The sequence below is a fragment of the Hylaeus anthracinus genome, unplaced genomic scaffold (genome assembly GCF_026225885.1).
Source record: "Hylaeus anthracinus isolate JK02 unplaced genomic scaffold, UHH_iyHylAnth1.0_haploid 12001, whole genome shotgun sequence".
In the NCBI taxonomy this organism is placed as follows: domain Eukaryota; kingdom Metazoa; phylum Arthropoda; class Insecta; order Hymenoptera; family Colletidae; genus Hylaeus; species Hylaeus anthracinus.
The window spans coordinates 16261600-16276905 of record NW_026534348.1 but is presented as its reverse complement, the minus strand read 5'-3'; the positions used below and the strand labels follow the sequence as shown (position 1 = coordinate 16276905).

The following is a 15306-nucleotide window of genomic DNA, read 5'->3' as shown; positions in this document are numbered from 1 at the left end:
TTTATAACCGTCCTGTGGCTCCCTGTGACCGGCACCAAAAGAGGTATACCAAATTTGTCCTTTCCTGCTTCAAATGATTCGTGGATGTACAAATAACGGATAAATGATAGTTTTTTCGAAGGATTAGAAGAGTGAAGTAGTAAGTCACTCTCTTCAGCTCTGAGAGGATCATCTCCCACCATTTCAACCCCTACCATTTCATACAACCATCCCTCAGTAAGCATACCGTTATCCTAGCGACCTCGCAAGTGACTCATAAGCTAAACGTTGGTTAATTCCATAAAATCGATTCAGAATCGAACGCGGTTACCTGCGTGCGGAGAGGCTCGCCTCGAAGCTCGCACACCTCTCGCCGCGGCGTTGCGCATCGTCGCGAAACCAATACAGGACACCGTCGAGCGTGCACGAGGAAACGCCACGCACACCTGCCCCGCAGGCCCGGCGTATACACGTAGAGGAAACGAAGGCGTATGTAACACGGGTCCCGGAGTACATAATACACAGCCATATATCCTTCTGTCCCGTAGCTACTCTCCCTCGACCCTGTCGCGCCTCTCTTCACGGTTCCTCTCCTCGTTCCTTGCTTCCACCGGCCCTTCCCTCTCCCCTGCCCAACGGTTCGTAACGCCGCAACCAGCGATCTCTTCCCCTCCCCCCCTTGCCCCTCTCCCCGTGCCCTGGTTCACTCGTCCGACGTTCCCCGTTCCATCGAGTCCTCAGAGTTCCTCTCTCTCCCCTTCCCACCCCTTCGCCGTCACCTCCCCCACCTCCTTTTCCTCCACCTCCTCTCTCTCTGGCAGCTTGCACGACCTAAACGAGATGACTCGTCGCCGAGAACGGAGAGAACCGACGTTCCGCGGAGACGCTACCGCGTCGAAGAAGAACGAGGGGGAGAAAACTGGATGGAAGGGGGAAACGCCGCGCGAGGGGAAAGGGGCGGGCGGAGGGGGGGGGGTAGGTATCAGAGGCCGTCCGGAGAGGAGAAAGAAGATGGCCCTGCGGGCCCTCGTGTTACACAAAGAGATCCGCGCGCGTCCGCCTCTAAAGCCCGATCCATACGCAGCCAAGGCAACGTTGGGCGCTCTCACTCCGCGCTCCTCGAAATCGTTTTGCGCCGCTGTAAATTGCAGAGTCCTCGCTCTCTACGGCTGCCACCGTCGTCGCCCCGACGCCCGACGTCTTCCCGGGGTATTGCTTCTTCCTCTCTTCGCGTCAACTTCCCCTTGGGTAGGGAAAAGAAGATCGCGCGGAATTATGTCGCTGCGGTCGTTTCGGGGACGACCGTGGTGGTTGGGGACGAGGGGTGGGGGGCATGATTTTCGTGCAGGATTGGCGGAAAATTAACCGATCCGTGAAAGTAGAGTTCACGTACTAGCAACATTCCGGAATCGAAATGGATTTGGTGGACTGAGAAATCGAGTTCGGAGAAATTGATCTGTTGAAAATCTGCCGCGATTTTTGAATAGGTTAGGAACTGCGGTGGAGTCACTTTACTTTACGGTATGTTACTTCGATTCGTATAGATAACGATTGAACCGAGTTGCGCTGCTGGTAGCCGCGCCACTGGAGTGGAAGGGTTAAGCCCGCCAGTCGAACTTCGAGTCGGTGGCGCGCGCGTACTGAATTGCAAACTCTTCATTAGACTTCATATCAATAGATTTACAAAGAGGAATGGTGTAGGTATAAGCACGACCTCGTTTAGAGTATTTTTAATCGTGCTTGGTAAAGAGAGCCACTTTTCTATAGTGTCGCACCAATCCACTGCAACGAAGACACCATGAATGACATAAAAGTTTTCAATTTGTTTCAGAAGCTGGCCACATCGATACCAGTGCATCACCGTTTTGAAGTTCGGTCAGCGGGTTTTTGCTTTCGCAGCTATCAACCGTTCGAACACGTTTGCTCGTGTCGAACGAATATAATCGGAGGTGTGAATGACTTTACTTCAATTACCCAGTGTCTCATTTAACCATGCACTGCACATTTTTGTCTTCCACATGTGTGGTGCGATTGACAGACATTATTGCACACTTGCATCTCTCATAATACCTTCCAGCAAGCAACCGATATCCCAGAATTTCCAAACGACGACAATATCCGTCGAAAAGCGTAAGTTATGTCGTCGACGGCATCGTGACAACGCGAAAGAGAACGGAGGCGTTCGTCGTGAACAGGAAGACATAAAAATGCTGGCTGCTGGGGAACGCGTTAAGCGAGAAGTCATTTGAAATAAGCATACGCACGCATGGTACGGCGATTCGAAACAGCACTTCGACCTGAATAAATTAGCGCTCGCTTCATTTGCGTTTCCGCGCTTCGAACGCACCGCTTAGCGCCACCTTCCCCACGTACAAGTAAATACGTATGTACGCGGGCAAAGTAAATGGAACATCATCGTGCATCGCGTTACACCGTTACCCGCGATCGATACATAACTATGATGCAAGAGAACTCTTGGAGAAACATATGTTCCGCGGTGCGGCGCGATAGCGATAAAACTGTCTTGTTTCCCCGATTCGAAGGTGAATTCTATGGCACGAGATTCGCTCGCCTCGAAACTAGGAAGATATTCGGTAACTGTGTCAAGGTTACAATAAATATACCCCCTCGCCGCGGTTCGTCTTTCCAAAGGGATCAATCTTCATTAATCTTTAACTAAGCTCAACACGCGTAGCATCGCGCACCAACCGCGTATCCCGCGTCTACGTCTCCGCGAATACTCGCGAAAGTATTGAATCTTGCCGACTACTTGTTCCTGAAAATATTTATCCTCCCCTCGCTCGTAAATCCCGTATTTACGATCCCCGGCGAGCACACAAGTTTTTCCCGTAAACACGTACGCGTGCCCGTAGAAAAATACTCGAGCGTAGGAAGCACGTGCGTACGTAAATCATACTAAATCCCGGTCCTTCCGGTGCGCCGTCTCGCTTTCCGCCCTTAACCCTTGGCGAGGCCGGGCCACGTTGAAGACCGAGGACGAGCTTCCTCCCGGCTCTACCTTATGCATAATTATTCATGGAAAACGATCTTCAGAAACAGATATCTCATAGACAATAGCATCTTGGCAAATAAATTTCTCTCGATTAACAATTTGCATTAATATAGAATCAATTTGGTAGTCTTGGGCAAAATTTAAAGAATTTCATTGTATTCATGTATGGTAATGAATGCAAAAGACGACACGGTAGTTCAAGTTTCATCGCTGTAGAGTTAAGAACCCGCTAACCGTACTTCAAAGGAGTGCCGCACGCGTATCGATGCGACAGCCTCTAAAGTAAACTAAAAACTTGTACGTTTCATAACTCCACGACGGTAGCTCCGAAAAACTTCGTATAATTAATACAGTTTGAACAGAGTCGTGTTTGCAACGTTTAGAAACCCTTTCAATTTTTAAATGTAACACCCTAAACTCCAAACCTAGTCGTTGATAGTAAAAAACTTCTCAGCGTGTAAAGGGATAATTCCACTGGAGCTTAAGTAACGCGTACAATGCTGGGGGTGATTTCGTATCAACTACCCCTAACGCGAATTTATTCGTACGTACGTTTCGTGCCTAAAACTTCACGCAAAGATTGCGAGCCTCGTCCGTGGCACCATGCAGGAGCTATTACGAGACATTATCGTCGCAGGTGTCTGCGAAGCACGCCAGCGTGAGCGTGCAGGACAGAAATGCACGTATGCACGCATGCATACGTGTGCAGCGGGCAAGTGGAGAGCGTTCGTTAGGCTTTCACGAGTCAAGCTAGATAGCCACGGGCATTGCGTACGATCTCGAGGCGCGTATCGCATCCACTCGGACGACGTGCCATTTTTCCCTTCCTCTCGTTTCCCTCGCCCTGTTATCCCCCGCCTGATACCATCCCTGCTATCCCTTCCACCGTCTTTCGATCCGGGAATCCCCCTTTTCCCTTTCACCCTCGCGACGTGTCTCTCGCTCCACCCTTTCCTTTTCTTCTTTCTTTACGCGTCGTGGTTCGCGAGGTACGCGACCGAACGAGCTCGAGACTCCTCTCTTTCTCTGGATGGGAAACGACTGTCCTCCGATGCTTTCGAGCCGGCGCAACGACGACGCCGAAGACGACAAAATGCGAGCATCTCGCCGTTGGAAGAGAACAGCTACGAGACTCTCTTTCCTGAGCGTCGCGATTCTCTCGATTCGTTCGTTTCCCTCGCGAAAAAGTCCTCCGACCTCGCAGCGCACGGTTAAAATTTGTTTCAGGTGGAATGCTGGTCTTCGTAATTTGCTGAGAAGGTAGGGATATTGGTATCACTCCCTTCTATCAGTGTTGGTATGTTAGAAGTGGAGCTATAGGTCATTTCTCCATCGAGTAGCAAACTGTTCCAAAATGAGCAAGTCCAAGAAGCGAGGTCCATTAAAGGGCCATCTTTTTGGAGTGGCTTTCGCAGGAGTATTCGTCAGTATACCTGCTCTCCACTCTGATAATTCCAGATACCTTCGCAGGCGTTTAAACGCTATCGTAATAATTTTCATTTTCCGGTTACGATAATTATCTCATCAAATGCGGTACAAATTGCTCGATTAAACGCAAATCAACAATGTAATAGAGATTAACAATCAACCTGGTAATGAAATTTACAGTCGACAATTTGTCGTGGGCCAAGTTACGATAAAAGAGCATCGGTAAGTAGGATAAATGGTAATTAATGTAAATTCTAACGTTCACCCGGAATGCTTTAGGCGTTTGTTATCGCCACGGGATATAATTAATGTAATTCGAACGAGTTTCGAGATTTGCAGATGCTGTTATTATCAACGGGAACAAGTCCCTTCCTACCGCCGTTGGAATTTCCACCGTTGCAGCAGCATTCCCCATCGACGCGAGCATTGGAAAGTCGCGTTCTAACGGATATTGGCAACGCGAAGCGAGCCCAAAAGGAACGAGCTCCTCTTTCTTCGGTTAGAAGAAACGAGCGTCCGCCAATGCTTCCGAGTCGGCGCATCGCGAACGACGACGACAAAGTGCGAGCAGTTGTAATGAGTTTCTACGAAGTACCTCTATTTTCATGATTACATCGGAAGACACGGTTGACTTCGTCGCATGCGCTGGTTTTTCTTCGTTTCGCGTGCCTTGCGTACCCGTGAGATGTAAATACGGAAATCGTGACGCAACGAAACTAATTATCCACCCGTGACAGTCGACGTCGAAACGTGTGTGTGCAACCGTGGCGAGGTTGGTGCGCCTAGTTTCGACTTTAACCCAGTCATCGACACTTTCGATTTGTAGCAATTTATGGCGTTTTCATGGCTGTTGTACTTGGCAAACTCCCTTTTAAGCCGCCCCTATTTCACTCTATATTTTCACTAGGTAAATATTCTACTTTACACCATTAGAAAATTGATTGATCTTTTCTGCAACCACTAGGAAACTTAACCAACCATGATACCACATTGTTATCTAATCACAAATGACACGAAACTCCTGTAAATTTGTCTGCTGCTTTATAATTTTCTCTAGGTGTGCCTGAAATTTAGACCCCATGCTTTTCAGAAGCATCTTCAAAGGCAACCTGCAGCTGAATATGCAACAACGTTATGAAATCTAATTTCGATGAGCCTCTGCCACACTTCCACCGTACCATTCGTATATATACGCATGCCTAGAACGATCCGGTGAATATTTAACAAAGTATCCGTCACCGTGCCGTCGGAATTGGAGTGGAAGACCGAACGTCGATGTCGACGCAACGGGAGAGGTTCGCTGAAAAATTAAACTGTGTGGAAAGCAGACACCCGTTACAGGGTTGGGTCGTGTAGACCGTTCGGGTTGTTTGGAAGCCAATTAACGTAGTTATAAGGTGCAGAGTTCGAGAACACTGGAGGTTTTATTACGATTACGACAGGAAGGTAACGAGGTAACTGTATCAACCTTACGGCAGCAATTCATCCATGCGCCGCTGCTCGGGGAAAACGATACGGAGAATTCGATTATTAACCCTTTACGAACTGGCGTCGAGACGTACTCGACAATATAGTATTACCGTTTTGAACAAACGGCCAGGAATTCCCAGTACATGCGGCGAGACGGACTTTCTTGGATAATTAAAAATAGAAGTGGATCTCTGGTAGATTCTACTCGCCAGAATGGTGATTCACTTTTATTATTGATTACTTGAGAAGTGTTAAGCATAGGAAGAAAATTGCATTGGCTCTTATGCTAACCATGGCGCCAGAAGAAGAAGCGTCAGTGATCTATGTCTTCGGAATTCACTACTAGGAATACGATTTCGACGTTTGATTAATTTAAATCGTGTCAGGACTAAGCGAGAATGAATTAGTAAGAGCATATATACGTTATATAATCGAGATGGGGTGGTGAAGGGGCACTCGAAAGCGTAGAGTTCCAAGACACCCGTTGGAAACCCTTGATTCCTCTTCCGGCGTTTGTACACAAGAACACCACAGGCGAAAGCGAAATCGGCAGTAACGTAACTTTTAATATATGCTTGACGCCGGCTCTCGAGAAATGCAGATTTCCAAGATAATTCGCTTTTCCTTCTGTACGGCGTAGAAAGCGACATCGTAACGAATTACAGACACTCGGCATGACGACTAATTGATTCCACGAAACTATCTAAAGCACTCGTGCTCGACTTAATTAACGAACACTTGAAAGAAACTCGATCGTCGACACTTTCAATGTATTTCGTTGGTATGGTCGCCAATTGTTGGTATACCCCAAATGATGTGCTCCAAAATGTGTATTCCAAATGGTGTGCTCCAAGTGGTATACTCCAAAATGTGTATTTCAAATGCTGTATTGCAAATGGTTCACTCCAAATGGTGGACTCCAAATGGTGGACTCCAAATGGTGTACTCCAAGAAATGTACTCCAAATGGTGTGTTCCAAATGGTGTGCTCCAAAATGTGTACTCCAAATGTTGTGCTCCAAATGGTGTACTCCGAATGGTGTGCTCGAAATAGTGTACTCGATACGTGGCAATATCCAAAAGTGTTAAGAATCAGCAAAACTTAGCTCAGATATTCGCTGGCGTTCCGAAGAAACGCAGGGTGCACCGATCGTCGCGTACACCATTGTCCCGGTTGTCGGCGTAGAAAACAGGGACACCCGTTAGACAGTGTAGTAAGGGGAGGCGGGCCAGGTGGTCCGTCGGTGCGAATATCCATTATAGATTCGGCGGAGTGTAGCTGTCGTACGATCCTACTCATTTCCCGTGTATTCGTGCGACGTATTTCTGGCATCGACGAGAGGGAGCTTGTGTCGCTTTGGTATTGGTAAGATACTCTCGCGCGCGCGTCCTCATCCAGAACCAGAGGAGTGTTAGTTCGCGGGGGCGCCTGTATCGGCGCTCGCGGCGCCACCGGTTCATACCGCCATCGGCGCCCGCGACGTACGGACGTGGAGAGACGCGAGCACGGTTCTCCTTTGGGCGGAAAACGTGAAAAAAGCACAGAAAATCGCGCGGTAACCGTGCAAACGCATCGCGTTAACGTTCGCGTTGGATTTTAACGCGGGAGTCGTAGGTGAAACACGGGTGTTTCGACGTTATCTGTTAAATTCCGTTTAGCGTGTGAAAACAGTGCAACGAGAGCATCGAGTGCAGCAGAAAGAAGAGCATCGATTGTCCTTTGTGTGATCGTCTCGTTTACGAGCTTCTAGCGGGACGCTACCGCGACGTGTCGTTCCGGGAACACCCCGAAACGATTTCTCGTTTACGAGAGAGTCACCTTTACGTGCCTTCGTTGGGCCGAGTCGGTGTTATACCTGCGCGTCCCTCTCACAAAGTGCTGGTCCCGAAGGTCTTCGTTGAAGGTCTCCCGTGCCTCGTGCCTGAGGAGACAGACGCGGAATGATATTTCGTCGAATCGGAGGTGTTGCAGGCTCGTTAGGCGCGACGTGACACGCGAGAGAGAAGCGTCCTAAGATACGAGATTAGGTAAGAAGCTTTCTCGGCGTACCGGGGGCCCCAAACACCCGCGGATTCTATTATTTTCCCAGTGAAACAGTTAAACGCGGTATTTTTCAGTCACCTTCTCGCCTCTGCAAGTGCGAAAACGGAGAATATATTGCGAATCCTTCCCGGGGGGATTCGAGGTTGTGACACGGTTGTGCTTCGGTGGAATAAAGAAATTCGCGAGCAGATCGTAGATCTATAGGTGAGATCGAGGTATACGCTCGACGCTGCGTTGGTGTTCGTTGCCGACGACCGGCAATTGTGTTTATCTATTCCACGTACGATCGAAAAAGTGCCAAGCAAGATAAGTTGGGTGCAGCCACGGCGCGCGAGGACGTGAATTCGTTGGGTAAGTTGCGACATTATGTGTTCTTACGTATCATTGAAGTTTCAAAATTTCGGAGCAGGACTCGAGTATTCAAACAAATTATTATTATACTAATATTTCGTTGAAATTTTAAAAATTGTATACTTTTCGAATAAAACTTGGTGCATTTTTATTCGGTTTACCGCATGATTTCAATTTCACAGCCGAAATTCGAGGCTTTGTTCGACGAGTAACGGAACAAAGCGTTGTTTATCTCTCATTCGTTGTCAGAATTTTGTGTATGGTTATTTTGTTTGTCTCCAGTACTGAAATCTCGAGTAACGGTACCTAGTCTCTTTCGGTTTCTTCGTCCAACGGTTCGATTTACCTGTGCGCGTCCTGCTCCGTTTCCAACTCCATTGTCTCGTCTCGATCGGAGCTCGATATATCGAAACGTCTGTTTTCGAGCCGAACGAAAGATTCGCGCGATGACGTGTCGCTAGGTAATTTGCATCGAAAAGTTGATCAGAATTATTTTCGTGCTCCCGTCACATACTTTCACGGTTTATTCGAGTGGTTATTGTTATCTTTGGAGGATTTTCAAAAATATACATTGGAAACAGTTTTTATGTAGAACATAAAAATATCGTGAAAGATATTCTTATAGAGGACACAATGGGAACTATTTACAAATACGTAAACGTGTGTTCGACTTCTACGGTAATGACCTTTGTTATCCAAACTATAGTAGCTTGTTTTGTCGTCTACAGAAAATATATTTCTGCATTTTAGTAAGAATTACAGTATTGCTATCGTCGATTAATTTGGATAATTACATATAGTTTTGGAGTAAATAATTAATTCGGAGTACATAGTTTTGGAGTAAATAAGAGGTTAATAGACGATGTTTAAACTTGGAAATTTTTATTCGAATGAGAATTTCGCTCGGTTCATCTAGGAACATTCTTTCCCAGCTCTCAAGTACACATCTTGAATACGTAAACATATGTCGACGTCTGTCTTCTTTTCTGCCGTTACTCTGATATGATATAACACGCAATAACCTGGTTAACCCGTTATAAGAGCGGTTTACAGCGGTGCGTTAAAAACTGCACTTTATCGGGCACATCGAATACAAGAATACTGCAAGGAGCCGTAAAGAATACTCTTGGGTGATCACGATGCCGAGAGAAATCCGTCTTTTTGCCCATAACTTGCGTTTTACACGATATGGTAGTCGTTAGTTTACCCCAGTGGCGCTCAAAGTCTCTTTCGCGAAGCTCATTCGACCGGCAAAATAAACGAGCAAATTCCAAAACGCTGGTAATTTGTAAATTATATTTGTAGATTGAAATTCTGTATTGCATGCAATTATCGTTCAAAATTATTATTTATTAATGTCGGCATTATTTAGTAATGACTGGCGAGGTCAACGACCTCTAATGCATTATATTAGGTTGTCCCAAAAGTTTCTTTCGTGAATTGCATTCAATTATTTTCTGTGGCAGTGTTTATATAAATTAATTTTGTAATGTAACATAAAACATAAAATATTGTGTATGAATTAATTATTAATAAAACGAAAGAAACTTTTGAGACAACCTAATATATGTTAGAAATCAGCATTGATCCTTTATTTTAATTCATAGTGGTAAATACGCTGACAATTTCCTTAAACGTGCTCCATTTTCTTTTCATCTCTATCTAGTTCCATAACCGTTACATAAATAATATTAATTACAATCCCTTACCATGGCACCCTACCTCATAACCCTGGGCCTTGGTTTACCTTCGCATCGATTTCGACACCGCTATATCACCATTAATTACAATTTCAACAACAGTGGGTCCAAAGCTGATTCGAATCTCAGAGTCGATCCGGCACCGAATAATCATCCCACAGTACCCTAGATCATCCCATCTCTGTTTCCGCCCATACGAGCAAGCTTCCATCCAATAACGCGAAATTCATCGTCGAAAGGACGGTTTCCACGCCAATGTCGAGCTGCACTCGTAGACCGTGTGGACGCTATTAGAACGCGTTCCGCGTTCCCTCGAACGCACACACGCGGAATAATAGATCATCGTTGCTCGGGGCGTCCTATCGGGCACCTTCTTTAGGCGACTCTGAAGTCATCGAATGAAACGGTCGAAAAGAGGCTCTGCCAACTGCGAAGTCTCGCATCACTCGGTCCTCTCCTCTCCAGTCGCACTCGACGACGGATGAGTTCTCGAAGAACGCGCGGAAAGGAGCGCCGCGCATCTTCGTTCCTCTCCGCTCGGCGTCGATTTAGGTCGTTAACGGTAAAACGGCGGCGTTCAGCGCTCGCGAAACCAAAGAAGACCCGTTACGACGGCTCTCGATTTTGTTGACGTGCCCCTCGTGCGCACGGCGATCGTCCGACGCGTAATTGCACCTGCACGAAAATTGCGTCACCGGTGTTCTTAAGCGTTAACACGGTTTCGACGATAACCGAGCCGAGAAGACCCACGTATTCCTCCCGACGCGTTCGCGTAAGCCTCTATTGTGTCAAACCTCTCGTCAGAGAATTTCCTCGAATTTCCTCCAATTCGATTCAAATTTAACTATCAGGACTTTCAACCCTCCTGTTCTATAGAATTTTTCTAATGGAGATACTAGCAACCTCCAGGCGCGAGTATTGCGTCACTGGTTTCCTTAAACGTTGACACGGTCACGATAACCGAGCTGAGAAGACCCACCTATTCCTCCCGACGCGTTCGGGTAAACCTTCACGCTTATGTCGTACCTCTTGCTATAGAATTCCCTCGAAATAGTTTCAAATTTAGCGATCAGAATATTTTAACTCTCTGTGCTCCAAAAATTTGTCTAATGTAAGATATTAGATTCGATTGTCCAGTGACAGGGATGCCACGGATTTCAAGCAGATTGCAATATATTATACTACATTCCAAAATAGGAGTGGTTTAAGTCATCATTTAACGACCTCTCCTCAGGTATCCAACCTACAACCCGTCCAAAGGAACTCCTTTTTCTCGGAAAAATTCATCGCCGCTCGAGTAGTTTTCACCGAGTCTTCACTTCACAAAGAATATATCGAATTGGTACATACCTTTATCAGCGATAGGTAACCGTGTGTCGAAGGGGAGGGGGGTCCGTCGAGCGATAACGCAATGGAAGCACGTACCAACGATAGTCTCTCGGTTCGGCCACGCTCGACGTTCTGGTTTTCCAACGAAATTGCGGGGTCTGCGCCGTAATCTCGACTCCGTTGCAGCTTACATCGATGACAAATAGATCGATAACATTCGAGAAACAGTTATCCCAGCGGCCGGGCTCGCGTAGCGCGATTGGATTTTCACGCAGCGGCGGCGCTTTATTTCCGCATTTCGTTTCGACGATTCATGGCCCTTCGAGCGTGACATTGCGGCGAATCTTTGTCCGCTATGCTCGTCTATGCGCGACCACATACACGGGAAACGATTGTAAACTATCGCTGTAACAAAGGGGATGACGGTTATTTTTTTTTCGCGAATACACCCCCGCCCCATCGACGCCTGGCTTTTAATTTTTGCGAGAATAGGAATTTGAAACAAGTTTGGGCTTTGATAGGTTATTGCAAGGTGAATGTAAAAGGTATGTGAAAGTTATTGGAACACTTGCGTGGAATAGAGAAGGGGAATATTAAATTTATTTCCTGCGACTTTTTTATGTCACATTTTTTGAGTTGAGGGACAATATAGTTTTGATGTGTCCTAATAGGTAAAAATGATCAATCGTTACTTGTTTATGTCTTTGAGTCAGGAAATTGTAAGAGAAACATGTAGAATCTTTATTTTAGTGTGCCTTGGCTCTGGTTTATGATCCCTCTTCAAGTGCACTACAATGGAATGTAAACACGAATGTCTGTCGAACTAATAATAGAATTTGTATTCTATATTTTCTGGAGTCCAATTGACCACACTGAGTCAATTGGGTGACGAGTACCGAGCTTCAGCAATTCGGGGTTAGGCAACGATCGTCTCGGCCGTAAAAACTTGAGCGTTGCATGTTCGAACGATAACTGGTCGTTCGAAAACGAGGGGAAAACAAAGAGGGCGTATCTTCCGCGGCTGGATCGATTGTGTTACGAAATCGAAACGTGACTAATCGCGAAAGACGACACTGTCGACTCTCTCGCATGACGAAACGGTTTGCTTCCTCGGTGCAATTTGGAGTCGGGTCATAATTGACCCGTGGTAACACTTACACGTACATCAGAGAATAAACTTTTTTATTTGATTATCTTACTACTTTAAACCACATTTCCTAATCACTTTGGATACATGTATATATCACCAGTAATTAGAAATCGAAAACAGATGACTTATTTATGAAGTACGAACGGAGTATTTGTTTACAAAAAATATACGATGTTGGTACAAGTGTATTGATTAACTTGCTTGTTTATAACGTATGCGTAACGTAGCTGGCATCGTTTCCGAGACCGGATAACGAACACGTTGAAAATTTTTGAAAAATCAAGGGAAATCACTGAATCAACCGCGAGCGTTGCGTTAACCCTTCCACTGCGATTAATCTCATGACTAACCGTCGTAATCCGCGTGGCTCGATTAGCATACATGAATAAAGAATTTACGAATTCTTTAAGTCAACTAACTAAACACGTCGTGAATGAATACGTATTTATAACTTGGCTCGGCCGACAGATCTTCTCGCTTCACTGGGACGAATTCGTCGAGCACTTCGAGTCTCGAGGATGTGCCAAACAGTTTTCTAACTCAAATCGATTTATTGTATCGTTTCGCGCGAAATTTTCAGAATAGTGATAGGTCGGGAGTGAACAGCTACTCTTAAAGATTTTAGTATTACACTAAGTGGTTATACAACGAGATTTAGGACGCTTTATAGAATCAGAGATGAAATTTATATTTATTATTCATTTGAGATACATGGGACTATTTCCCTTGGATTGTCGAGTAAAAATAAAGTATATTTATGTGTTTGTTTTATCTAGATGATTCTTTTTTGTCTGGATAATGTCCAGCTTTGTACAAGGAGGTTAGCATGATGCGTTTGCTGTGCTCGCAGGTGAGAAGCTGCGCGTATATTAGGTCGGGTATTACCCTCTCGTGCGATTGCCCTATAGATCACGGTTTTGCGTGCAATTTATTTTGATCCACTGCGGGAAAATGGAGTTTTCTTGGGAGAGAAACGCGACCACGAGCGCGGGGACCTATATTTATACAGGAACCGCGACGCAGCGAGAACTAATAATAGGAGAGATGCGTGGCGATAAATCGTGTGAAACATTCCTAGTACAGATTTCTCGATACAGTTTCTTCGACAAGAGTTATTCGCAGCCGTGCACCAAACCAGATGTCTGAAATTATTTGTCAAAATTACGTCAACTAATTTCCATCGCGATCCAATTAAGCCTTCGCCGAAAAGAAAAATTATAAAGAACCTTCAATTTTCGGCCCCAAAAATACCAGACTACCCGACCAGTTCTCCTTTTTCCTCCATTTTATCGTTATAACAAATTCCACCGATTAGATGTACGCGCGAGTTGCTCTTAAGCTGTTTTCGCGGTAAACGATGCTTTTTACGTCGTGGAACCGAATCTATTTTACCGAGATCCGAAACCGCGAGCCCCGAGGAACTTCCGTCGAGTTGTTGTTTCGAGGAAACTGCGATCGGAGCGCGGTGGGCATTCGTTAGAGACGATAAGCCCTGTTTTGAATAGACTACCAGCCCCGGCGATGAAATAAGGTCAGCATAACGACGCCGCAGTTCCCTGGAAGCGGTAAAAGGTTTAGTGCAACGCTTCCCAAACTGTTCTTCCCGTGTAGTATACACAAGCATTCATTTCATGATCGAAATACATAGAATTTTACATATTTATAGCTTGCACTACTCGAACATCACACTTTTCAGTATCGATGTCTTCCAGTTTTTAGGATCTCTTGTAATCCTGTAGTTTATTTTCTCGGTTAGATATCATTACAAGAAATTATATTATGAAATGTATAACGAAGCCTCTATTATTCCAAGGAAAGGTGGTACACGCTTTTAAATAACTCCATTTCCTCTCTTCCCTAAAATAAACGCAGCTCGGCGAGAGTTTCTGTGCTATGCGAAATAACGCACTTAATTCCGGCGCCTCTGTCCATCTAGTTGAAACAGCCCAGTCTCAACTCGACGGACATCCCTGTATTTTTGAAAACTATACGCAATAATCCAACAAATTGAGACGTGCATATCCTGTGGAAATCTCGGAAAATAAAACTCGCGTTGAATTAACAATTTTCTTGGCCATTCTGTCTTCTAACCCAGAATGGCCACCGTGAATTCACCAGTAAAAGGTTAGGACGGCTATTCGCGCTGCGTCCCCGCTCGTTGGAATTCGTTGTACCGACAAAAAACGTGGAAAGAAAGAAGAGGGACTGGTCGGGCGAGTTGAATTCGAGACGCAGGTATCGAGCATAATGTTCTATCTTCCTACGACGAATTGATCGGAGGTTACGCCGAGCTCGGTATTCCGTTACAGGAGGGAAAAGGACTTCGTACACGCCTGGAACGATTCTCAGCCGCTTATTACCGGGCTTCGTTCGCTCGTGCTCGGTCACGCAACGCGGTATCGTGAGACTCGCAGCGGAATGAACTCGTTCGGCAACGGGAGGGACCGATGTCGTTCGTGTTCGTCCACGTTTTCGATGGAAATCGATCGTCGGGACTCGAAAAACGCTCAACGCGCCGAGGCGACCTTTCCAGAACAGCTTTTCCGTAGTGGGTTCTGGAGTCAAAGAGGGTTGCTCCTTCTTCTTTCTGGGAGCCATTGGGCGTCCTTTTCGTTTAGGGATGGAGGACAATTTGATTCGAGAAGTAGGTGACGCAAGCACTGTACAGCCATCCCTTGATATAAACCCCCTCTTCATGTAGCGTTGCAAGTTTACTCCATTCCTCGAAATTTGCGCGTACATCGGAACCACATATTACAAATTCTTCTTAACTCTCCACCACGTGTAGACTTCTGGTACTTTCGTGCTTCTTACCTAAATAAAGCACTTCCTAAACAAAACAA

At 45.8% G+C, this 15306-nt stretch overlaps 1 protein-coding gene across 12 annotated transcripts in view; it reads left to right on the top strand.

Annotated features, from left to right (window-relative positions):
- Positions 1–7364: 7364 nt before the first annotated feature.
- Positions 7365–15306, top strand: part of LOC128890555 (bromodomain adjacent to zinc finger domain protein 2B-like) — a 166545-nt gene continuing 158603 nt past the window's right edge. For 11 of the 12 annotated variants that reach the window (XM_054149137.1, XM_054149133.1, XM_054149131.1 and 8 more), the window contains exon 1: positions 7365–8284. The gene's annotated coding sequence lies outside the window, so the exon portion shown is untranslated. The remainder of the gene's footprint in view (positions 8285–15306) is intronic. The other variant, XM_054149129.1, reaches the window with a different exon arrangement.